The 26,336-nt window shown below is 39.8% G+C and overlaps 1 protein-coding gene across 1 annotated transcript in view; it reads right to left on the reverse strand.

Annotated features, from left to right (window-relative positions):
- Positions 1-26,336, reverse strand: part of KCNQ1 (potassium voltage-gated channel subfamily Q member 1) — a 276,868-nt gene that overhangs the window by 210,047 nt on the left and 40,485 nt on the right.

The following is a 26,336-nucleotide window of genomic DNA, read 5'->3' on the forward strand; positions in this document are numbered from 1 at the left end:
CAAGACAAGACCATGGTGCACCTGTGCCCGACAAATTTCACATGCAGTCATTTCTGGCAAATGACTACACAGGGATATTTTTAAACTTCTGGCTTGGCTAGACGACATTCATTTGGAATTTGCACACAAACTATACTGAGTCCTCTGGTTTACTACAGTGATGGCCAGTTTAATTTAAATCTTTTTTTTAAAAAAAGAAAACTTTTAGGTGCTGCAGAAAACATCTAAAAAACACTAAAATTGTGAAATCATACACAATTTAACTGCACCCTTTTCATAAGGTTGGCTTGGTAGCACTTAAAAGAAACACTTAGTTCTGAGCTAGCAGTGCAGTTCACCATTTGATTAGATACAAACTCTGGAAGTAAGGCTATTTACAATTCAACGCTGTGCAAGATTACCAGAAGTCCCACTGAAATCAATGGGGATTACTCCCTGGTACATCCACACAACTCTAACATCCTGTCACCTCATCCCACCCATTCTCCTTCCTGGTCAGTAGTAGCAGCATCACTGACAGGAAGTTAGGACAGCAGGGGTCGTCGTTCCCCCATGGGTTAGCTGCTTCTCCAGGCAACAGGGTATACAATTGTGGCCTTAAACGTGCACATATAGCTTTATACACAAACTCAACTTCTCTCTTGCACCAGAATGCTCAGATTTTGCAGGGCTAGCACTAACCATTTAAAAGTAGGGCTTGAGAAACTGTAGCCTAAGGGCCAAACAGGGCTCACCAGGGGTTCAAATTTACCCTAAACTAGACCAACCTGCCCCACACTTTCTGTCACATGTAGAGGGCAGGTAGAGATGTAGCTACCAATGCACACTTGTGAGTCTTAAAGAGTGCTCCCAAGAATGCTTTGACAAGGGAAATCAAACTTTGCCTCTACCACCTTTAAGCTGAGGGGCAGTAAAGCTGACGGATCAGTTGCACTGGTGGGTTCCCTGGGGCAAACCTGATTTTGCAGCTGAGGCCTGCAGAAATCAGGCTTCTGCCCTCTCATTATCAGCTGATAAGTGGAAAAGTGAAAGCCTCAGGTGCTTAAAGCACCCAGCAGGGCTCTCTGGACGTCAAAGCACCCAGTCTGATGTCATTGTGACATCATGCGATTGACAAGTGGACAGCCCCACTGACCTGTCAGATTTGATCCTGAAGGCCAGTTCTGATAAGAATCTGGCCTGCAGAGCCAAGAACATTCCCCACCCCTGTTTTAAAGCCTATCTGTTTTCTGAACCACCATCTTCTAGAAATCCACAGTCCGTTTGGAAAGCAACTACGCATTTGTGGTCTCAATTGTTTGCTATAACTGGCAATTATGTGACTCTTTGGGGAATGGGATTCAAAAGACTACCCCAGACATTTCAGTTAAGATCCAGCCCACTGGGCACAAGCAACGAGTGGTTCCCTAGTGGGAAGGGGGCTTTGGGGGAGCATGAGAGCTGTTGTTGCAAAAGGGGAGCAGAGAAGCCCCCATGTATAAGCAGAGCAATGCATGTTGCACTTTGAATCCCAGCCATCAGTGGCACAAGTAGGAAACAGCTAATTTTACATGTGAAAAGATGAGGTACTGATCAATATCAAGGTTTTTTACACAAGGTTTTTTTTTAAGTAGATGAGGAAACTAAACCGGGCATCCAAGCTCTTCACTGTGCTTTCCTTTCAGAGTCTATATGTAATGAACTGCTAATGTAATCCAACAGAATGAACTGTTAAGTACACTTTAAAAAAGAACCAACTTTTATTTCAAGTCTTAGCAGTCTGCAACCAAACGAGAAAGCAAAGTTAAAGTGAGTGATTCTGTTTCTAAAAACGTATTAAAAAGGCATGAAGCCATTTTGGTCCTGAAATTAAAAATAAATCTACCACATAACTGTTATTCATTCACATCTGTACAATCCCTAAGCTGTTCTTGATGTCACACTCCACTGTGATAAGAGTTCAAACTCCATATTTCTGTTTGACATTTCCATAAACACAACCTGCTTTTGCCTCAACATATTTGGGTTTTCTCCCAAGGCCACTCCAGGGAATACACATCATGCTCCTCCACACAGCTGCAATAACAGTTATACACTCAAGCTGTAGTCTGTGGGCACTTAATACACCTCACAAAAAAAAACACATGCGCCAGTGGTAATTAAAAAAAAAAACTCCCAACTTATAAGCATGCAAAACTCGTTCAGTAAGCATTTTAATGTTGCCTCTAAAAGTTAGCCAAGGCATACAAAAATATTTCCGTTCCAAATCTAGAAGCTGGATGTAATGTAAACTACCCTGCAGCAAGAGATAGCTGGCAAGTATGATTCAGATATTCAAAAGAAATAATTCCCATCTTTAGCTCAGTTATGACTGGAGCGTCAATGCATGGTGCAAATTATTCCTTTGTTTGTTCAGAACTTTGGGGTTACAGACATCCTCAAAGAAAGGCATTGTTTACTGTTAATGGTTGTTCTTTTAAGTGTAATCCACTTACAGCTCTAGCTACATACTACTCAATGAGCAAAACAATTATGCTCTCCTTTATTTATGAGCCTGCTGAAAGGAGTGCTCACATTCTGAATCTTGAATATTTGTGTGGCCCCCCTTACATTTTTCTCCAAATGAGGAACAGTTATAAGCTTGTGAATCTTCCTTTATATTCCACGCTACACTTGTGCACAGACCCATCTCAAAGAACCTGTTTGGCAAACTGATACAGTGCAGTCCTATATAGGATTTCAACCTAAATGTCCTTTTACTTGCAGGGATTTAAGCTGTACCTTACCAGGTTCTCCAAAGTACCCTTTTACATATTAAGATCAGGAGAGGGGTAGTTCCACCATCCACAGAAATTTAGGAGAGGGAATTCTCTTTGGCAGACCCAAAGTTTGGGAATTCTCCCCCTAAGAGGTGGGTCTGACACCTTCACTATACAGTTTTCGGCAACTGCTGAAGATAAATGTTTTTACCACAGCATTGCCATCTGAAATGTGTGTTTTCAGGACCTACCCTATTCCTGTGATTGTAATTTAATTGTTTTTAATACTGGATTATAAATTGTTGTAGCCTGCCCTGGGACCTGCTGGTGCATGGTAGGTTTAAATTTAAATCTGAACAAGATGAAGACAATGAAGATTCTGTGTTGAGATTTCTGCATTGCAAGAGGTTGGACTAGATGACCCTCAGGGTCCCACCCAACTCTACAATTCTACATTTTGGGGGTTTTTGTTTGTTTGTTTGTTTGTTTTAGCGGTTGATCAACATGTTAAAAAAAATTGTGAGCAAGCTTTTGAGTTCTCCAAAACATTTAATCAGGCTGGATGTTACACACCATGGGGACAAGGGAAGAGGCAACACCTGCCCCATATTGACTTGATGCTGCAGCCATCTCCATGAAATTCCAGAAATCTTCTCAGTGAATACCAAGAGTATAATTGTAATACAACATGTGCTTAAAGTGTGCGTTATAATTTTTTGAATCACTCTACTGGGTAACCAAAAGCAGCAGCATTTAAATGGCTGAAAGCTGTAAAAGTGAATTACATGCTCCCTGAGAGACTTATACAATTTTACCTGGGCTATAATCTTCAGCACTTAATTGATATTATGATCATAGCCTCCTTTGGGCCTTGACTCCACACAATTAAGAACCTCATTGATTAAAAATTCACAGAGGCTCCCCCCCTCCCATGATGTGCAACTCTGATTGCCCGAGGTCATGAGGGTGGGAGGAAGTCCCACAGTTGCAGCCCTGCTCTCCATCTCCATGTGATTCTTAATTGCATGACTGAAAGCTCAAATAAATCTCCTGTCTTTAGACTGAAGATGTAAGTTTGGATTCAACTTATTATCTGAAACAGAAGATCAAATTCTTTATCCTGAAGCATGCATTTTCAAATGTACTATTCAAAATGACTGGATTTCCTCCAAATTTGCATCTAATACCAAAGTATTAGGCGATAAATTCTAATTTCATTACAGCACAGTTTCTTGCTCATTTTCCTACATTATACTCTTTTAAAAGTACGGTACATTTAAAAGACAAAACACCAGTCCATTTTCAGAGATCAAGATCACCTGATTTTCTTGCATAAAATTTTCCCTACAGTGCAGCACAGGTGACAGTCTCTATCACTATCCCAGTTCCCTCTTTTTGAATTACAGCCATCTCTAGGCCTCTTCCCCTGTATTGTTGAAAGAGTGGTGAGGTGAAGTGCTTAACCTGACTGGGAAGTGGCAAAAGGTGGGAAGGTGGAGAAGCTATTGAGAAACTTTTCAGCTATTTAAATGAGCTTGTGGGCATGGAATGAGGCTAAGGAGAGACAGATGCATGGGATGCCACAACACAGATGAGATGAGAGGAGAGAAATTAGCCAGACTCTTATAGCTTGATGTACTGAGAAACACCGAAGACAGCAATAGAGTGGGTGTTAAGGAAACTCCATTTCAGTGACAATCTGGGCTTGAGTCAAGGGTAGGATTATATGAAAAGACTGTATGTATCAGGGCCAAGCCATGGGCAACAGTCTGAGATGAACCAGGAGCCATGGAACCAGCCAGTAGTCTGGACCAAAGAGTAAGTCACTCACGCCCACAGGGCAAACCTGGAGACAGGGTCAAGGAGCAAGCCAGGAATCAGTAGGGGGGAAAACAAAATAATAAATAATAAAAATCCTTCCAGTAGCACCTTAGAGACCAACTAAGTTTGTTCTTGGTATGAGCTTTCATGTGCATGCACACTTCTTCAGATACACTGAAACATTACTCCTCCCCACTCTCTCGCTATATATAAGTGTCTGGTGACTTCTGTTTCAGTGTATCTGAAGAAGTGTGCATGCACACAAAAGCTCATACCAAGAACAAACTTAGTTGGTCTCTAAGGTGCTACTGGAAGAATTTTTTTTATTTTTTATTTTGACTATGGCAGACCAACATGGTTACCTACCTGTAACTAGAAAAAAAGTAAGTAAGAAACAGAGGACAAACCAGGAGGCAGGACCGAGTGGCAAGCCCAAAGTCAAGATCAAAAGGTAACCAAGGACACAGGAAAATACCAGAGCTCAGGAAGAAGCTGCTGCATGAACAAAGGTCAACTTAATTAAAACAGGACTTCTTTCTGTCCAGGGTGATCCAACAGCCACCCTGGGTAGGCAAAGCCAGTCCAGAGTCTGAAGGTATGTCACTAAGAAGCAGCCACCTGCAGTTGAAAGGGTCAACACACAGGGACCATGCACAGAGATCCAGCAGTTCCTGACAGCATGTGAGGGACTTGGGACGTGATGGGGTGGGGTGGATGGAAATATTTATCTAGGTATCATTAAGTGCAATTTGTTTCCAGAGTTGTCAGGATCAAGTTGCTTTCCTGGTGTCATACCTCTGCAGGGGGTTTCCAATTCGCCAGCTAGGCTAGATCTGAGTGTGCATTGGCAGAAAGCTGAAGTGGTAGTGTGGAAAACACACAGAGGTGGCAAGGAGATAAAGAAACCACTGGGAAAAAATGAGAACTAAGATGGAGATTCCAATAGATTCAAGAATTCTACCCACAACGACTGCTTTATCTAGAATCAGACTGGTTGACTATCACAATATCTGACCATGATTGATATTCAGTTATGCTCCTTTTCCATCAATGTGGTACCAGAAGTGTCCTACTGTACATACCTCAGGGATCCTAAGGCAACTGAAGAGGGATACAGTTTAAAAGAAATTAAAGATACCCTGCTGTATCTTGGTTAATAAGGATGAGAGGGAGACAGAAAATTCTAATTAAACTTTTTTTTTTTTAGTTTCCATTTTCTTTCCACGTCCACTAAAACAAAGACAATATACTTTTACTGAATCAACTCAGTAACAAGGGCTGATTTTTCCTGTGTGTGCATAAATGCAGAAAAGCATTTATGATGCTTTGCCAAATGAAAGGCCTGAGTGTAAATATAACTAATAAAACAAATAAACTGTGCAAAGGTACAGCCTGGCTTGGAAGATAACTAGTAATACAAAAATTACTTTATGCTGATGCCAAAAACGGTAAACAAATGTTGTGCTCATTTCTGAATTACAATCTCACATACCACATCACGATGTGCTTCTAACCTCTGACCTAGCAGGGGTCACAATGTGACATCATCACATTCCATTATCATGACACCACTTTGTTTCAGAAGGTCAGATTCCTACTGCTGGCAACACTGCATCCCTATATGCAACATGGCCCCTAGAAAGTTACAGCTTTCAGTAAACACACTGCATTTCTCAGTACAGTTATTTATACTAATTAATAATAAGCTAGTTCCAAAGAGCAAGCTGCCAAAATTGTTCTAAACTGCATACATTCAGAACAATATAAAAATAGGGTTTTTAAAATAATATAAAAATATTTCAAGAATCAGAAAACAGTAAGAGCTGCATATAAGAGTTGTTCCATATATGACTTTGCTTTACTAGTCCAAAGTTAAATAGTTAGCCAGCAAAATGCATCTTATTTTTTCCATAATGAATACATTGTAGATTTATTTTGGACAGAGGAAACACACTCCAAGTAGCTAAACTTGGGATATTTGTATATTCAAGCCAGTTATACATCACTGCACTGATGTTTTCCACAGAAATATTTGGCCGTGGTGGTTTTGGCAGCAATCTTAGACTAATTTTAGAATCAGTAAATATATCTCAGGTTCCTTTCACATTCAGCTTGCACTCTGCCTATTTTTACTCATTCATGCAACGAAAGCAAGTTCCTTCTAAACTTCAGCTCATTCCCTTAGAATGATAAATAGTAGAAACCTGAAACAGTTATATTGATGGGAGTGGTTTTGTTTTATTGTTTGCTGATAAGGCAGGGATAACCATTTTTTAAAAAATCAGTGGGCACATTTTTAATTTGGAGAAAGTACAGGGCCACCAGTCACAACATGCCTGCCATGGAGGTGGTATGGCATAAAACAATATTATGCTTACAATGGGAAGTCAGCTATATCCTGGTGGTTCTGATTATGGAGCTTACATGCACACAGAGAGAAATAGAGAGAGACATTGTTGCTGTCTAATCTTAACAGGGAGTATTCTTCAGTACAGTACTAGGAAAAAATATTCAAGGCAGCCACACCACTCTCATTTCACAGAAATCACTTAGAAGATACCTGCACATTTTGCCTTGTACCGCTAACTTTCTTTCTAGGAAGGCTATAGATTTCCTTAAAAAAAGGAAGTTCAGCCTGGCACATCACTGGAAGCTCCAAGGGCACTAGATTGGCAACCCCTGCTGCAAGTGAAATGGCCCCTTAAATGTTGTCAATTTGGTTTTAGGTGCTTTATGAATTGCCACAGGGCGGCAATGTGATTCTTGTTGGTACATTTCATTATGTCTGTGGGTTGTAAACTGCCCTGAGAGCAGTAATGTGGAAAGGCAATTAAGAAGCTAGAAACGACGTGAAATTATTACTCTTCAGCAAACTCTCATATCTGGTCATCTTAGCTCATTAGAGACTCACTAGTGTAGAGAGGAAAATAAGGAAAAGAGGGGAAAATATATGCTGTTGTATGTTCTTCCACTTTATGTCATTTTATTATTCCATAGCCTCGAGTTACAGTCTATAAAAAGGCACAGCATATAGTTTACATTCATATAAACACAGACATTGGAGCCAGCAAGACGAAAAAGAGACTTTCCCCTTTCCTTCCATACCCATTTGAGAGAATCAAATTGTCCATCGCATCATCTGCTACACCAATCAACACTTGTATTATTAATTGTATTAATATATTAAGTTTCTATACTGTGGACCACCCTGTAGGTTGTGGAGACAGTGTACAACTTCTATAAACACACACACAAACATAATTGTGTACCAGCCTAAGTATTGTGACACAAACTTTATAACTTCACATTCAGTGATTTGTTTTTGTTTTAAAGAGGGAAAGAAAAATGGCCAGCTATTGTTTTAAAAACTCTGTATAAAGCAAGTTTCCTTTCTTTGTGAGAATGTATTATCACCTCAAAATACTGTTTTTAACACTCAAATTATAACTACAGCCAAGATCATCTGAGGGAGACATTAGTTAAAGTCTCAACCTGAAGCAACAATCTGACTAAACATAGATTGGTTTTGACTTGCAGAACAGTTGAGCTAGTCTGCTATCTCCCGTGTTCATTATCACACTATTAAACAGAGTCCAATGTTTCTGTAGTTACTATCAGATGAAATGAGCTAATTTCCCTGGAGATTTATCTACACAGACCAGATGTCTTTAGCTAGCTATTCCCCAGATTGAGCAGAGTGAGGCACATCCAATGCCTTCACTGTTGCCATAGAGACAGGCTTTCCCATCCACTGTGCAGCCGTGCTATAGTAGCTACCAGCTGTTGTCTAGTCAAATCCTCCACCAGAAGACAGTGAGGCAAAAGTGGGAGACCCAAAGCTGAGGTTCTCCCAGCATCTCAGAAATAATCTTCAATGGCAATTTCCCTATCTCCAGCCCCTTAGCCATCACTTTGGCTAGCTAGTATTGTTTAAAGCTGTTGGAACTCGTGTGTGCGTAATTCTCTACTACCCTATATTAGTTTGTGTGAGCAGACTGGTAGGCATAATATGCACTGTACTGTTGTAGCAGATGCTGCCAGACAGTTAAGAAGCTTAAGGCACAATCCGGCCACAGTTTTATTCTGTTTTATTATTTAAAATACAATCATCTCTAAGTGGGTTACAAGGATGCAATACAAAAAGTTTTTTAAAAAAACAGTTAAAATGGCCTGCTGGAATAAAAATGGGTTCAGTAGGAGCCGGAAGTTTAGTAGGGAGGGGCCTGCCTGACCTCAGCTGGAAGAGAGTTCCATAAAATTGGGCCCACAATACTAAATACATGGTGCATCCAAGCTTTAAGGGACCACTAACAGTGACTCCCCCCAAGACCTTAGTGATCAGGCAGGGTTATAAGGGATTAGGTTGTCCTTGAAGCATGTTGGACCAAATTGTTAAGGGCCTTGTGAATTAATATAAGAACCTTGACCCTGGTCAGGTAGAGCATTGCAGTTATGTGTTGCCAATAGTCTGTCCCCATTAGCAGTCTAGCCCCAGCATTTTGCAGCAGATGGAGCCTCTGGACCAAACCCAAAGGGAGCCCCACACAGAACCCACTGCAACAATCAAGTCTTGAGGTTACCAATGCATGGAGCATCATAGTCACACAATTCCTGTAGTTGACATACTATAATATGTAGCTGATAAAAGGCCACTGAGGCCACCTGAGCTTCTCGTGACAAAGCTGGATCCGAAACTCTGAACCTGTTTTTTCAGAGGGAGTGCAATCCCATCCAGAACAGGCAACTGACCAATCTCTGGGATATGGGAACCACCAACACACATTGCCTCCATCTTCCCACTGGTTTAAACAGGGAAGTGAAGCACATGCTTAATTATCTCCTACTTAAAGCGCAATCTCATTGCTTAACTTTTAACTAAACCATGTCTGTAAATCCCAGTCTCGATGCTCTGTTGAACTAAGGATGAATACTATCAAAGGGGAAAGCTCTTCTTCAGATTAGTGTCTCTCTATCGCTATGCTTCCTTCAAAGCTTTAGATATCTCGTTTCAGTCCACTAATTCATCACTTGCTCCTATGATGAGCCATAAGAGGAGAAAAACAATTGTGGCCACCATTTTCATTCTGGCTTTCTTCTCTTTAAATGGACTCAAGTTCAAATATCTAATTATAACTTTGAAGAGTTAATGATTAATTCAACAAAGACTTTAGAATGTCTTTGAAGCTGTAACAACAAGCCAAAGATGATGGAGAGGGAGTGTTAACTCCACAGGGGACTTACAGAATAGGTTGTAAAGGTGAGAGGCTGGCTTATGTCTTCTAGTTAATACAACTCTGTTGCTTTGACTTTATAACAACACAACATACACAACACCAGCAAACATTATCTAGCTTTGAATACAGCTGATAGTTATTTCATTAATCAAGTGTAATCAATAATATTAGTCATGCTCAGAGTAAACCACCTGAAATTGATGGACGTTAGTCATGTCCATTAACTGCAAAAGGTCTACTTTGAGTATGACTGACATTGGTTACAACCCTTTAAATTTTTGGCGGGTGTGGAGTTGAGCTTTATTGTTGTGGATTTGTACTTTTGTTTTTGTGTTTGATTTTTTTCCTTCTGTTAAGCATTTTTGCAGCCTCCCCAACTGATTTTGCTCCATTTACCATCACCCCCTTTGCCATTAAAAAAATATTTGCACACTAGTTTCTTTAAAAGTTATACACACACACACACACACACACACAAATATATATATGCCAAATATGCCAAATATGCACAGAGGCCGATCACAGAAACAACAATTTGTGATAAAAAGAATCACTGTACTATTCCTAAGTAATTAACACTTATGATGGTATCAAAAGCCATTGCTTCTGTTATCTACACCCACATATATCTGCATACATGACTAGCTTCTCAACCACCAATAGACTATTACTCACCCCAAGGGTATAGCAACTGTAATTGCAAAGCTGGATTATAGAGCCGATTTTGGAAAAGCAAATTCTTTTTCCACAAATCACAAAGCGCCCCCTCCTTCAAAGCAACCTCATAAATCAAAAGACCGTTGCAAATATAATAGATTCCTTCATCAACTTAAAACAGAATGTTTATTTTTACACACATGATTTTTAGACTCTGTTACCTTGAAGCAATGGCTGTTTAAAAAGTGATTTTTATAGAAAGGGAGAGAAAATATATGCTCATCGGTCTAGACATATACATCGCAGACTAATAGAAATAAGTGCATCTTTCATAAGATTTATTTTTATAAACAAGGGCTAGACCACCAGTTACATTCAATAAGTATGTTTTCATGTTTCAGCATTCTTGTTAACCGCAGCTCCCCTCTCCCCAGCTCTTCCTTTGATCCTACTTCACTGTGCACATCAATCACCTCCCCCAAAGGAGAATATATATATACATGGACAGTTCAGCCGACCAACTGTGCAAGGAATAAATTGCCAAGCCAATCCTCTTCATGGATAAAAAAAAGAGCCCAGAGGAGAACTTTGCGTACGCATCACCTAGATGGGACACGTATGGATACATAAACATCAACGACACAAGGTTTAATTTACTGAAAGAAAGGGGAGAAGAAGCACAACACTGAAGACATGTGGGGATCTTAGAAGCATCTAAGTGATCCATGTGTTCTGCTTTTTTAATGTATTACCATAAAAAGGGAAATACACACACATCACTATGACCATCTTCAATCAAGGTATAGTTAAAAGTACAAACACTTAAAAAGAAACAGAAGTATTGAGTAAAGGATGATGACCTGATTATGGAATACAGCTGGTGTGACGGTTACCCCAATAACTCATTCCAGAAGACCTGATGAACATGTGTGGATGTGTATGAGATACCATAGTTCACACTGGCTCATCAGAAGCTACCTCAAAAACCTCAGTATTACTGGCAGGAAGTCTCCAGTGTATGAGATAGGGGTCTTTCACAGCCCTACCTGGAGATACCAGGATTGAAAGTGGGACCTTTTGTAATCAAAGCTTGAGCTATGCCTCTTCTTAATACCAAAATTTGACGGTGAGTTGGTATCAATGCAGCTATCAGAACTATTTAGCTCTGACAAATACTTATTCCCAAGGTTCAAAATATCAAAATTAAGAGCACTGGACTGCACAAGGATAATCTTATATATTTTGGAAAACTCTGTCCTGCTGCAAAAAAAAACAAAGAGCAGAAATGAAATGACAGAGGTTCTCCATTGTCAGTCCTCTTTTGAGATGTCGCCCGCTCCAGAGTTGCACTCTTGACAGCTGATTCCTGCACAGCACATTTCCCTCTTTCCAAAAGAGGACTTATTGCTAATGATTACCTCATCTTAATATGTAAGTTCAAAAGAGAATGGATTCAACACTTCCGATAGTATTAAACTAGCAAAACATACACACACAAAACAGCAGCAGCAGCAGCTTGTACTACAATACTACGGTCATTTTAAAACATGGCTGACAAACAGAAAGTGTGACCTTTTATTCTGTTAAAAACAGTACTTGGGAGAGAGGGGGGAAACAGAAGCTTACGTGGAAATACTGTACAAATGATGAAAAGTACAATAAAAAGTGCATTTCCCATTATCCCAGGCATTGTGATTTATCGAGTGATTTGTTCACCCACAGCTTTTTATTTTAGTATTTGGGAGGGGGCGAAACACATCCAGAGGTTTATTACCCTTTACAGAGATATAATGAGATATATTTTCTCCAGGAGGAAAGCTTGCTGGCAAGGACACCAGCTGCATTGGTGCCCAACCCCCAGGGCAGAGGGACAGCCATCACACAGATGGGAAATGGCTGGGAAGAAAACAGTAAGAAAGCCCTGAAATAAGAGAGCCTCTACCTACTGTATCAAAGCTCAAGTCTGGAACCCAGATGCTGCAATTTGAACATGGTGGCATCATTGTTAAATATCTGATGCTAAGTGACGGGTAGCTTTATATTATGTAAAAGCTCAGTATCTTAACGGTCCTGCAAGAGCCTAAAATAAATACACACAAACACAAATAGCCAGCAGCATTTTGAGCTTTTTACCTGTAATGGTTTACTTGTCTAAACACGCATGTGTGACTTAATCATATTAGTAATATTTTCCTGACCAGCTTCATTTTTTAAAGAACATATTTGGTTATTAGGTGGAGTGGAGAAAGCTTACAGTATCAAGCCTGTCAATTATTATTATTATTATTATTATTATTATTATTATTATTATTATTATTATGCCCTTAATATCCAGATTTACTGAGAGCCATTAATATTGTAATCTTATCAATTTATCAATTTATTCACTTATTTATGTATTTTTGTGTATGCATATGTGTTTGTATGTTTATGCTCACGTACACTTTCTGTCTGTCTTTTGATGTTCCCAGTGTAGGGCTCCTAGCAGTAGCTGTTTTTTGAGAACCTGAAGTACTTTGGAAGACAGGCTGTTGCTTGCTATGTGTGTACTCAAACCAATGTCATATCTGATAAACACATGTCACAGGGTTTAGGTCTTTTCTCCTGTTTCTAAAAAATATTGACAAGGAAGGAGAGGAGACTGTTCTTACAGGTGCTCTGCAGCTTTTATTTATTTCATTTTCTTACATTTTCATCCTGCCTTTCCACCAAACGGTGCTCAGGTTAGTTAAAAGCAACAGTAAAGATACAATAAAATATTTAAAGGATAGCAAAGGAGTAAAAACATTATTGTTATTTTACAAAGTTAAGGTAACCTAAAAACAAGGCAAATTAACATTGACTTTAACTCGTTGTTTTTACTGATTTTACCAATGACAACATATTTACAAATCAGCTAAAGGACCTGACTATATGTTTTGAGGAACATTCTGGAAAAACGAAAAGCTTATTTTTCAGTGTTTCTGTTCAGAAATGAGACTTAGACTCTTAATCCTAAAGGATGCTGTGGAATTAGCATTCTGGAGGCAAAAGGAGCCCTGCTAACCACAGAAGTGTACTGTGGCACTGATCCAAAGCCCCCCCCCCCCGACATGTCCCTAAGAAATCCACAAAAATCTACACCAGCCCCCAAACTGGCATAGAGATTACTGCTCCTCCCCATACACAAATATAAATGGGAAGGAAAGACTGTATATAGAAAAAGCAGGGAAGAGAAAAAACAAAAAGGAAGATATTCCCCACCACCTCCACCATCTGTGTCCCAGCAGAGGTGGGCCACCAGGGCTTACAGAGTGGCAGCTCCTCTGCCATGGAATCTCCCCACCAACCTCTTAGGATTGCTCATTTTGTAGAGCTTTGTATTCAGTTTTTGGAGGTAGTGGAAGAGTTCCAACCCAGACTAAGCCAAGTCATTGTTTTTCTTGAACAAATATTTGAAGTAGTTCAGGAGACAATCATATGATTAATAAAGCCTTCTCAATCAACCCCTTTCCCTCCCTGCTCTCCTCACAAAAACCTCACAAGCAACTGAAGCAATGATAGCCAAACTTGGTCCTCCAGCTGTTTTGGGACTACAACTCCCATCATCCCTAGCTACCAGGACCAGTGGTCAGGAATGATGAGAATTGTAGTCCCAAAACAGCTGGAGGGCCAAGTTTGGCCATCACTGAGCTAAAGAGAGTAAGAAAAACAAATTGTAGAGCCAGCAGCAGTTTGTACCAATTAGACCCAGTAGGGCCGCTAATGGGGATGTGGCCAATAAGCACAGTGTTTTTCAACCTTTTTTAGGCAAAGGCACACTTGTTTCATGAAAAAAATCACGAGGCACACCACCATTAGAAAATGTTAAAAAAAAAATAACTCTGTGCCTATATTGACTATATATAAAGTAATTTTCCCACGGCACACCAGGCAACATCTCGCGGCACACTAGTGTGCCGTGGAACAGTGGTTGAAAAACACTGAATAAGCAGACACAGAGGGGCAGCCATGTGGTTCTGGTCTGGTTGGGAGGGGGAAGAGACTGAAATCCTGAGAAGCCATGGTCAGTCAGCATAGCCAACACTGAGGTAGACGGATCAATGGTCTGACTTGGTCTAAGATGGCTTCCTCAAAGATCAGAAGAAGACCATGGAGACATTTTCCTCTATGCTTAGGTCAGGTTTGCACCATTCCTGATCCACCAGGTCAGATGTTGGTCATTAGGTATGTGCAACACTCCACAAAATAACTCAATAAATCTCTTGCTTTCTTCCCTGCTCAGGACCCCCAAAATAGGGCTATTGGTAAGCACCTCACAAATCACAATGTGTGGCTGTTAGTAATAATTCAATGTGGTGGCCTCAAGTTGTTCAGCCCTCATTTAGTCTCTCAAACTTTTATATGCAGCTCAATCCCCATGCCATGCCATGCCTTGCATCAGACAATGAGGTTGTGCAGGCAGATTGCATTCTAAAGCATTCTGGTGCAGCAACTCTGGCTGCTGATTATAAACTTGCATTCCTTCTTTCTTGGTAGTTGCATTGCCTAATTCAGTGTTGCTTTCCCCTGAAAGATTATTTCAGTAATATTTACACATTAACTCATTTCCCCCTCCCAGCCCAGCATACTACTTTTCTCAGTTTAACACTAATTGGAGCTACCTCAAAATGCACATTCCACATGTTTCTGTTGACAGCCGCTAGACTCCAATGTCTAGTCTGCCATATAAGGGGGGCTTAGGCCATGAAAGGAGTAGAAGCCAACAAAATGAAGAATTACATAGCTTTGCATTCTTGCAAGTGTTTACTTTTAAAAATGCCTCAGTCTCCGGGACTTCATTCAAAATCTTCCAGTGTTTGTGCTTACACAGAAACACACTTAAGAAAAAAATAATGATCCACAAAGTATGTAGAAATACCTCACAATAACTTATTTATATTTATGTATTTGTTTCACTTTGAAATTCCCTTCTTCCTGTCGGAACTCAGAGCAATGTGTGTAAAATATGTGAAATTGGTTTTTTTTTAAATAAGAATTTATTGGATTTTAATAGTAAACATACACAAAATACAAATACAAACACACAAAAACTGCAAAACAAAATGCATACAAACAAAACACTTATTTATCCATCCTTATCCTTTTTATAATCCTAAATTTGGGACTTCCTCACGTCCTCTCTTCTGCGTTCATTTCTAATCTTCTTTAATAACTTTGTAACCTTGTAAAATCTTCTTTCTTACACCTGATCTTAATCTTACAATTATAATCAACATATCTTAAATCTTATTCTTATCAAACAACACATCAAATTCCACATCTCAACTTCTTTTATCCTCTCTTAACTTAACTTTGTAATACTGTAGCCTATATTCCTTCTGATTCCAATTTCAAATATTAAAAAAATCACATCTTATCAAATACCTAAATGTTTCTTCCAGTCTCATACACCGTTTTCCCTCTGGTTTCGGAGTTCCGTGGTCAGCCTTTATAATATCCCCTTTAAGTATTCATCCTTTACCCCACCCCCCTCCTGTCCATCGCAACCCTTCCCATTACCTTTCCCATCCGCAAGTCCCCCCCCCAAAGTTCACCCTTTCCAGCTTCTTCTTCTTCTGTTATTTCCTTCATTGTCAGTTTTAAACTTAGTATTCTTCATTGTAACTTCCTCTCCTCCAGATTGTAGCTTTCTTCTTGGTAAGTAGTTGCTCTGTCATCGTCATAAAGTATCTCTCCTCCACTCTCAGCTACATATTGCATTTCCCATGGTTGTTGTTCTTGAGCCCTTGGGCTCTCACTCCAGGGGTTCACTGTACTGTCCAGACTGTGGGCTCCCAGTCTCTCACACCAAGGGAGCCTTTCTTGTTTTCCAACTTGTGTATCCTCCTCTTCAGAAAATTCCTCTGGATCTAAATCCTTTCCATCCTTTCCATCGAGTGGGTTTAAAAAACAGTTCGCTAAAGCAGTTCCAATCTGGGTAAACTTGTCTATAACTCTCTGCTGGAGCAATTAACATTCTAACAATAGCCTTTGCTGAATTGGTGTCAGTGTTGAGTCTAGCATTCTTTAAGCTTCAAGGACACCATGGGATTTGAGTAAGCAGGAAGTGATGAGGTCTCAGTAATTTTCCAACTGCGCAATCCAGTCCAAAGCCGCCATTCCCCGCCTGACCCAGACTCCTTGGCCAGGGGGTTAACAGTATCTTTCCTTTTAATTTTATAATCCACAAGAAGAAATAAATCAAACTCTCAGTCTATCCCTGCAGGGTTTTCTAAGGTATTCAAAATCAGCTCTCCACTTTAAATAAACAGATCTTTCACAGCCACAGCTTTTAGATGTTACTTTAAACTTACCGCTGTCAGAGAGAGACGGACTTCCTCTTTTGATCTCTCTCTGTAAGCCGAATTTCAATAGAATTTGCAAATCAATTGTTCTCAGTACTTACAGAGTCCTTCTTTTGTAATCCAAATTAAGGAAAAGCAAAGCGCTCATTTACCATCAGCTGCCACTGCTTCATGTCTTTCAGGCAATTGCTAGGTCTTCAGAGCCGTGCCAGAGCCCCGCTCGCTTGAGCAGACCTTACTAGACCCCAAGTCCTCAGGACGCTCTTCCTGAGGTTTAAACGGAGCCCACAGCGTGGTTGTGGTCGCTCCTGACCTGAAAACACCGGACCCCCCTCGGAGCTGAGAGAGGTCCCGACTGAACAGAATGGCACTCCATCGGAAGTCCCGTGAAATTGGAATGCAGTTGCTTTTAACACCCAAATCACAGTGGGAAGGAAAATGGGGGTTTCTAACATGTGCAAGGCCCAGTCAGCTTAGCTTGAGTTTCTTGCAAGTATCATATTTAAGCTTTTATATGTGTGTGTGTGTGTGTGTGTGTGTGTATAGCTCATTTATTCAGTGAAGTCAACATGTACTTATTACTCCACTAAGTGCTACAATTTTCTCGATCACCGATAACACAGAGTGGTCATAGATGACTGTGCACCAAGACGGTCGCCATGGCCAGGGCAGGGGCAGCTACACCAAAGATCTGTATGTCTGCAGCATCAAGCCACATCATGATATTTGCCAGATGCCTGCCACATAATTTGCTGGTTTGCTGCAGGTACATAGTAAAATCCACCACACCATGTGGGTTGGATGCTATATAGATAAACATTTTCCAATTGTTCTGTAGTTAGATTACAAGTGGTAAATTAGTAAGCTCTTGAGGTTTGCTGATTTGTGTGATGTTGTTGCTGTTTTAGAATATTAGACTCTTTAGGACTAAGTTTATTTCCTTGTTATTGTAATTTAATGGTACAGTTTTATTGTTTTGCTTGTAGGCTGCTTTGAGGGTCTTCGGGGGGGGAGCAGGAAATAAATGTAAATATTAAAAATGCTATTTCAGATCCCATCGTTAGTGTGCATTGTTCTGTATTTGTTGAAAGACACACAACATTCAGGACAATAGGGAATTTGATTTTCATGGAAGTTACGCTGTGATGACTATTGGACTGATAGACATATACATGGTTTATTATAAGAGTATAACAGTAGGCAAAGACTGAAATGCCCCGAACAATTCACAAGCCTGGCTTTAGCACAAAGCACAGCATAACAGCATAGCATAGGTGCAAATATTCAAGACAAATTTTGGTGCCTTCCCCCCAGTGCCCATGGCAGCAAGAGGCATCACAACCACTGGGAGAACACCATTGCTGCTCCAGGTGTATTAGACTTCAGCTGCCAGCATGCTAAAACTCAGTGATAACAGGAGGTATAGTCCAGAAACATCTGAAGGGCCACAGGTTCACCCCACTCCGAACTCTTATTTGCTTGCTCCATCTTAAACCACACAAGGCAGCAGCTCAGTGTGACAGACAGGAAAATAAGAATCTGCCTTAACCCAAATCAGACTACGGCCCATCTAGCGACTCTGCCTGGCAAAGGTCGCAGACAGGATTACCCTCAATCACCTGCTATCTTATTTTTGTTACTTGAGAGGCCAGGAACTGAACCTAAGCCTGCTGCATGCAAAGTATGCACTCTTGTCTCTGATCTATGGTAGCTCTCCTACCTGCCCAATGAACATATCTGCTGTTCTGGGCTGCAGCTGTCCTACCCTGCACAATATGAGCATTTTTACTCTGTAAACGTTAAACAAACAAAAAATCCCAAGGACAACAAACTGCAGTGCCTGGTTTATCTATGAGCACCTAGCAAAAGATAACTTGTTTTTTAACCAGCTGAATTCTAAAGAATACCCACCTCACAGTTAAGAAAATGACAGATCTAGCTAATATATAATTGTTAGCAATCCTGGGCTAATATTCAGTTATTGTTTTAAGGTTGCAGTGAGACATTCCTTTCCTATGTCACATTGATTCATTTTCAAACTAAGAGCAAAAGTTCGAAATTGTGCGTCCCTTTTACAATGAAAAAAAAACAAAAACAAAAAATAAGCATTGAATAAGGTGCATATAATTTTCCATTTTATATTTTCAGTTCATAAATATTTCCTATGTATTAATAATAAAAGTGCTTAGCTTTGGTTAGAAAAAGCTCTTGAAATTCCACTGGTTTCAATGGCAATGCTAAGCAAATATTTCTCACTGGAACAAAAAGGAACCTGAAAATTATTTACAGTATCTCTGGATGGACCATGCCAAAACTAAAAGAAATGACTTCAGGTAATTAAGGGAAGAGCCTTGTGTTATCTCCACAAATGCAAGTTCCTAAACCCATATTTCTGGAGATAATGCGTAGGTAGAAGGAAGGGGTGCTTACAGATTTTTCCCTTGAAAATCTCCCCCTCCCCCACCAGCTGGTTTGGAGCCCAGCTGGGGAAGAAATTAATTTAAAGCAGCAAGGGAGGGCAATTGCAGGGGGGGGGGATGCTGAATAGGGAAGGATTAAGGACCCCCTCCCTTCAGGTATCTCCCTGCCCAGCATTTATCTTACAAAGGAAACACTGGGCTGGGAACTTCAAATTTCCCTTGAAACATCTATTCCTTCCCCCAAAAAAGCCTGCATTATTTTCTGTCCTTCCTTCAAACGTTTTAGGAAGCCCAACAACTTAATTCTACCCCCCCCCCCCCCAATAAAAATCAGTATCTGCATGTTGTAAATTAAAAGTTAATTTCAATATATTTATTTCACAGTCCTTTTTTCAAATTACTCATCAGTATTCACTGCAGTTATTCAATTACGCCACACCTGCAATTTCAGGCTCTCTTTCCACACCAAGGGCCACTTAAAGCAATTCAATAGCTACCAGCTAGTGACAGCTGGCAAACCCAAACCTGCCTCCGGTAGTCTATCATATGCAATCAATTGCAAACAGAGCATCAGCAGGCTCATCTCATTATTTCCTGGATAATTCCCCCAGGGAAAACAAAAATCAACCCTCCACTTCGAGTCAGGATGCTGTAATACCCGCCCCAACCCCTCAATTCCTTTCTCCTCTCGTTTCCATCAGTTCACTACGCTGCTTTGGCTTTTAAGCTTGATATCCGTTATGTTATGTCAGCTGTTACATTACGCTTAAGACAATAGACTCCAGCTGGCTGAGGTCAGATGCAAAAACAAGGACCTAACAAAGCCATGGGCCCTCCAGTTATATTGAAATTGAGATACACACTGAATGTAGCACTTAATGACAAACTACTTCCCAGACTTTTGGACAAGACATAAAGGAAACACCTGTCACTGCAAGTGTAACATGCTAATCCTGATAAATTTAAAAATCCTTCTCAGTGCTCAATTCTGCTGTATGCCAGGGTTTAACAGGCTTAAGTTTCCTCTCCCCATCTCAAGAACAGAAAATTTTTCCTCTCCTCTGCTTATTATATATAGTAGGATTGTAAGTCTAAAATCATTTCTGCATAGCAAAACTGCTCTCATCCAGATGCTCTGCATGAAGTGAGATTTACTGTTCTAAACCTGTAACTACAATCGGTCGTAAAGTTCATCTGGTATTTTAGGTCTGACGGTATTTCCAGAAAAAGCAAATGTATGTGGATTTCAGGGTTCTAATTTTTTAAAAGGGTTTACAACAATTCCCTAAAACTGTGTTTTCCTTCCAGGCTGTGTTTTCTCTTAACTCACATAGACGTCGTTATAGTAGCCATGGATTAACAAGACTCCATTAAACGGTGAGTGTGTGAGAGGAAAGAAATCTATAATCAGCTGATGCCACATGGAAATATATGTTCATTGTTACTTCCACGGCGAAACTCTTTCTTAAAAGCTCTGAGTTCTTAAAAATCAGACTTTAATTCCCTGTAAAGAGCTCTGATAGATGGTATCTTACAAAATGTACAATTGATATACCAGAAAGTGAGACTAATGATAATAATAATAATAATTCATTTATGAATAGTTTCCCCATATAATATATTGGAAGCAATTTGACAATTTAAAAAATCACCACTACCCCCACCCCAAAAAAGTTACACAATTTCATATATAAAGACAATGATAACTTCTTCTTTTTTTAAAAAAAAAAAAAAAAAAAGCTCCAACTTCGCATTTAAAAACAATTTCAAACCCAACACAGATACAGAGTGGGATAAAGAGGTCCACTTTAAAAGGTTTCTTGAAACTAGAAGGGGGTTTTCAATAAGCAGCAATGGAAAAAGCTGCCCTTGCAACTAGCACCTCAATAGGTACCATTTAAGATGTACCCAGTTTCAACTCCATTATCCTACATCCTCAAGACCAACAACTGTTCTTCCAGGTGAAAACTGGCCATGTTCCTCACCCCCACCCCAGCAGCAGATAACCTCCTCCACCCATTCAGCCTCCATCCTGAGCTTGCCATCAATGGTTTTTGTAACACAGATGCTCCACTACAGTCATTATACTGAGATCACTATGTCATATCATGTTGGCCTTCAGAGGCAGCCTGCTGATGGCAAGAACAATTTACCCCTATTGGTCTGTGCTGGATTGCAACCTGTCACATCTGAAGGTTCTGGCCAGAGCCCTTCCTTACAGGGTCAGGACCACGTGAATTAAGCGTGTCTCTTCACTGAATTCACATTTTCTGTTTTTCTTCTTCAACAAGAACATGAAAGGCCATGTAATAAACAAGCTACAAGTGCAACATAGTTTGCTACTTTTATTAAAGGAAATAACAACTGAGGAATAGCATTTGCTTTTGCTTTTTTTAAAATCAATCTGAAATATGTTGTTTTCTCATTTTATTCCATTTTAATCCTGCACCCTGATTTCATGGAGCTCAGGGCGACATACACAGATCTTCCTCACCTCCAGTTTGATCCTAATAGTAACCCTTTGAGGTAGGCTACGCTAACAGAGGTGCCCAGTAAAGGTATGAACCTGAATTTGATCCTCAGCTGACAATCTAACCACTGTGCCACAAAGACCCTCTTAATGTATGGCTGCTTTTTCATGGGGACGGTTTGCACTGCATTGCAGTACACTGCATAACAATACAAGGCTTATTTTCCCCACTGAAAAACTTACTGCAGAATTACAGTTATGAGGGAATGGATGAAAGGACACCACAGGAGACATATAAACACTCTGAATATTATTTGTATAGAGGTACAAATCTTGTCTCCTTATACCTGATCTCCCCCTGCCCTGCAGTCTTTACCAGGGCACTATAAAATTCATGAACTCATTTACAAATGCTGTGGGGGATTATACAAGAATTATATTCATTAACAATTAGCTCTGACCCTTATTCCCCCCCCCAGTTCTTTGTTTACCTTAAAATATATATCACACGTACTATTTGAAAAATATTATTCATGATTAAATGATGGCAGAATTAACCGTTTAACCATTTGAATGCACCCTCGGTTGCAGTTGCCTCACAAGATGGCTTAACACTGCCCCCTGTAGATTTTGCAAATGAAATCTTTCCCTTCTGTGCCAATTCATAGTTGAAAGATAGCAGTGATATTCTTCCCTTCAATATTCTGGCCTCGTTTTACACACTCTTTCCAAAGCAGCATGGCTTGATAACTTTTTTGTATTTGCCCAGGTACCACGCTTGCAATATTATCTCCCTTTTAAAAGCATGCATGCAACAGCGAAGCCTCCATGCACATTTTAAGCTAAAATGCATGCAGGTGCAGTTCACAGTCCATGTGCCACTTGCATAGTTTTGTGTTCAGGTATTCACATTAAAAGACAAAGAGCCCTGTAGAAACTGGCCTTGGCATATTTGGATTAGGCTCTTGAGGCAAAATAACTGCATTCACCCTCATTGTTTTTCACACTGGAGAGGGGAATGAGGTTAATATTGCCAAAGGAAGGTCAAGCAAAACGTTCTGCCACTGCAGCTATCAGCAAAGGATTTTCTGATAGGGCTACAGCTGGTATGGCAATATTCTTAGATACCTATTTAAAATCTCTAGAAGTGGTGTGTATATTATGTACGTTCTCATCCTCCTCTCATGCAACCCATTAAAAGCTCAGGTTTTGCTGGCCAGTGTTTGAAAATAGGTGCAAATGTTATACAATATGCAACTCTGTTTCAGAACAACAATAACAATTAAAACCCTAAGTGAACTATTTATCAGTTTTTCAAGTTTCAACATCCTTGGGTGGATCTTGGAGACAGCAGTAAACCATCTTAGAGCGAAGAAGAAAAATTACATGACAGAGTCCTTTCTGGACAGTGTCATTTAAGACTGTAGGTCTGGTGAGATGGAGGGGAGGATTACATTTTTAAAAAATAATGAAAAACAAACCCTGCTTGTAGAAAACTAGTACATCGGGGGGAGTAGGAGTGTTCTAACCTACATTCTCCCTTATATACTAGTTTTCTAGTTGAAGGGAGGCTTTTTTCATGAGCGAGCATTCCATATTGTGACATACAACTGAAATCTAAAGTACTATAATTCCAGAAGAATTCTATCTCATGATTTTTCTACATGCACAGAGTAGCCTTTGGTGGATAATGCCAATATTAGGAGTGGAATGCCCCTTTTTCGGGTTCCTGAAATATAAGCACCTTCAATATTCAGGCCTTCAAATAAGCACATTTATTTACAAATACAATTTACAATGCAACCCTAAACATGCCTACTCATCAGTAAGTCCCATTGAGTTCAACAGCACCAGCTGCCAGGAAAATGGGCATAGGATTGCAGCTTTAGTCAACTAACAAGTTAATTAACAGACAGCTAATTGATTAAGACATCATATGTAAGCTATAGAAATGTCACAATAAATATCAGCACACTTGGCAGCAGAGGAAGAAGCTCACTGCTATTACTCAGGCATTTTGCCAAGATGCGATGGAGAAAGCATTCACCACCTGTTACCTGCAGGATGCTCTGGATCTGTGGGAAGTTTTGGACTTGCTTATTTAGAAAGCTATCAGTCTGACACCTATGGGCTACCATCCAGCAACTAGTTCAGGTCACTTCAGACATTATACAGTACAGTATTGCCAAATTCCTACACTGAAAACATTTCTATGTAAGAATTAATGGAACACTTGTGCATACATCATAAGACGTTGCAATCTTAAGTGTATGCACACCAAATACCCATGACTAATCCATGTGTCCTATGATACAATTTACACACAGGATGCTTGGTAATTGTGTGTGTGTGTGTGTGTGTGTGTGTAAACAAGTGAAGCAGTTCTTAAATGCAGATAAAAACCCAATTGATCTGAAAATGGGTTATGCAGGCTCTGCTGACCACAAAAGAAAGAATGTTAGCTATAAGTTGCAAACCTCAATTCATTTTTTTAATGAAATGAAATGTAGATGAATAACAAAGTTTATAATATTGGATAAGGAGCATACAATACATTACTACTATTGTTTTACTCTGTAGTTAAGGGCGGTGGCGGCTGTTCACATATTATGAAAATTATCTTTAAGGGGGGGGAGCCCAATGATTCAATTAACTACCCATCCTACCTTACTTCTTATCCTGAATAGTGAGGTGTTTGTGAGAGAAAGAACCTTTCAGGCTTCCATTGACATTGACTCTGCCCTAGTTTCTCTTTGATACAACATTGAAAACAAACATCTCTGCCCAAAACTTTAACAGTAAAAACAATGGAAAGTAAATATTGAAGGGCTTGTACACTTTTAAGCCAACCTGGAAAATGCTCCAATATTAGCAAGAGTTAAATCCTGAGGGGAAGAAAAGTAATCTAACACATGTGATGTTGCATATTCTCTACAAATATGTACCCTTGTAATTCTGCGACCAAAGATGACAACAAAATGAGATTCGTGAGAGAAAATAGCTTTTTCAGGCACACTTTATATCCCTCTGTTCAGAAGAATATTTAATCCACTTGGATCATGTGCTTGGATTTTCTTAGACCATGCTGAGATAACAACATTCTGCTGTGTCTTGGCACCATAAAACCTCTTGCTTATGAAAATAAAAGAAAAATATAGTCTCGCAGGGAGAATACGTGTTTGAATTTACTTTTTCTATAGTTTAAATATTGAACTCTCAAAAACAATTTTTACACAAATTTTCTTTATGAGTCATGGCCAAAACTCTCTTACACCAATATTTTAAACATGCCAAGTGTACATATACCCTACAGCATGATGATCCAGTCACAGGCTTGGATCCAACTTTAGCTGGTGTTGAAAAACTACCAGCACAAATCTGAAAGGCAAAACTCTACCAGCACTGCCACCTAATGGCAGAAAATTAATCCTGCAGCTAAAATCATTCAGAAATAAAATTGCTTAACTGTGTATTGTGCTCTGAAAGTCATTCTAATTGGCCATTACAATAACTATGTAACCAGGAACAATGCCCAAGCTTGCTTTTTTCCTCCTTCCATTTTCCTTTTGTGTTGTGCCTTTTAGCTTTAGATTTCAAATCCGTCCTCAAGTGCCAACTTTTCTATAAAGCATTTCACAAAAGCCCTTTACAGTGGTACCTTGGTTTATGAACTTAATCCGTTGCAGAAGTCTGTTCTTAAACCAAAGTGTTCTTAAACCAAGGCGTGCTTTCCCATAGCAGCGGGGGACTCAATTTACAAATGGAACACACTCAACAGGAAGTGGAACATGTTCTGCTTCCAAAGCAAAGTGCACAAACCAAAACACCTACTTCCGGGTTTGCAGCGTTCTTAATCCAAGTTGTTCATAAACTAAGCTGTTCTTAAACCAAGGTACCACTGTAGTTATTTATTAGATGTGTGTTGCAACACTTGTGTTCAAGGCAGTTAACTGTAAAATATGAAATAAAATACAAAACAATGCTCAAACAGGTAGATAAAACACAAGCACAATCAATCAATAGGACAGACAACTGAATGAACTGCTATAATTTACAGTAGCCAAGACAGACAGACCCATGCTCTACGAAATGAATGCATATCCTCTTGTTTCCCCCCTGCCTACATTTCCTTTCCCTTCTTCTGGTATCTCCAGTGTCAATTTTTAGACAGTACGTATCTTCAGGCAGGGTCCTGTCCTCTTACATTCTGTAAAGCGCCATGTGCATGCATACAGCAACAACGGCCACAATGACATTAGTAGCCAGTCCTTTGACACTTCGGAAACAACTTTTATAAGTTCTTTAAAAAACAAAACCCCTGGAGGGCATGAGGCTGGGGACGGCTGGTTTAGGGAGCTTGTCAAATATTGCCTGTATGTTTTAAATTGTTTTAAATATTGTTTTAAAAGTTGTAACTTGCCCTGGGACCTTACAGCGAAGGGCAGGTAATAAATAAATAAACTCTCGAACCCTATGTAGAAGTAAGTTTGCTGGTCTGTTTCCTCATGAAAATTGTACTGGTTCTTCCTCAACCACTGCAAGTAGCTGTTCATGACCAACTCCGTGTGTGTGCGTGTGTTTGTGTGTGTGTGTGGATGCGGGTGGCGCTGTGTGGGTTAAAAAACAGAGCCTAGGGCTTACTGATCAGAAGGTCAGCAGTTTGAATCCCT

This window comes from Lacerta agilis, chromosome 1, assembly GCF_009819535.1.
Source record: "Lacerta agilis isolate rLacAgi1 chromosome 1, rLacAgi1.pri, whole genome shotgun sequence".
Lineage (NCBI taxonomy): Eukaryota > Metazoa > Chordata > Lepidosauria > Squamata > Lacertidae > Lacerta > Lacerta agilis.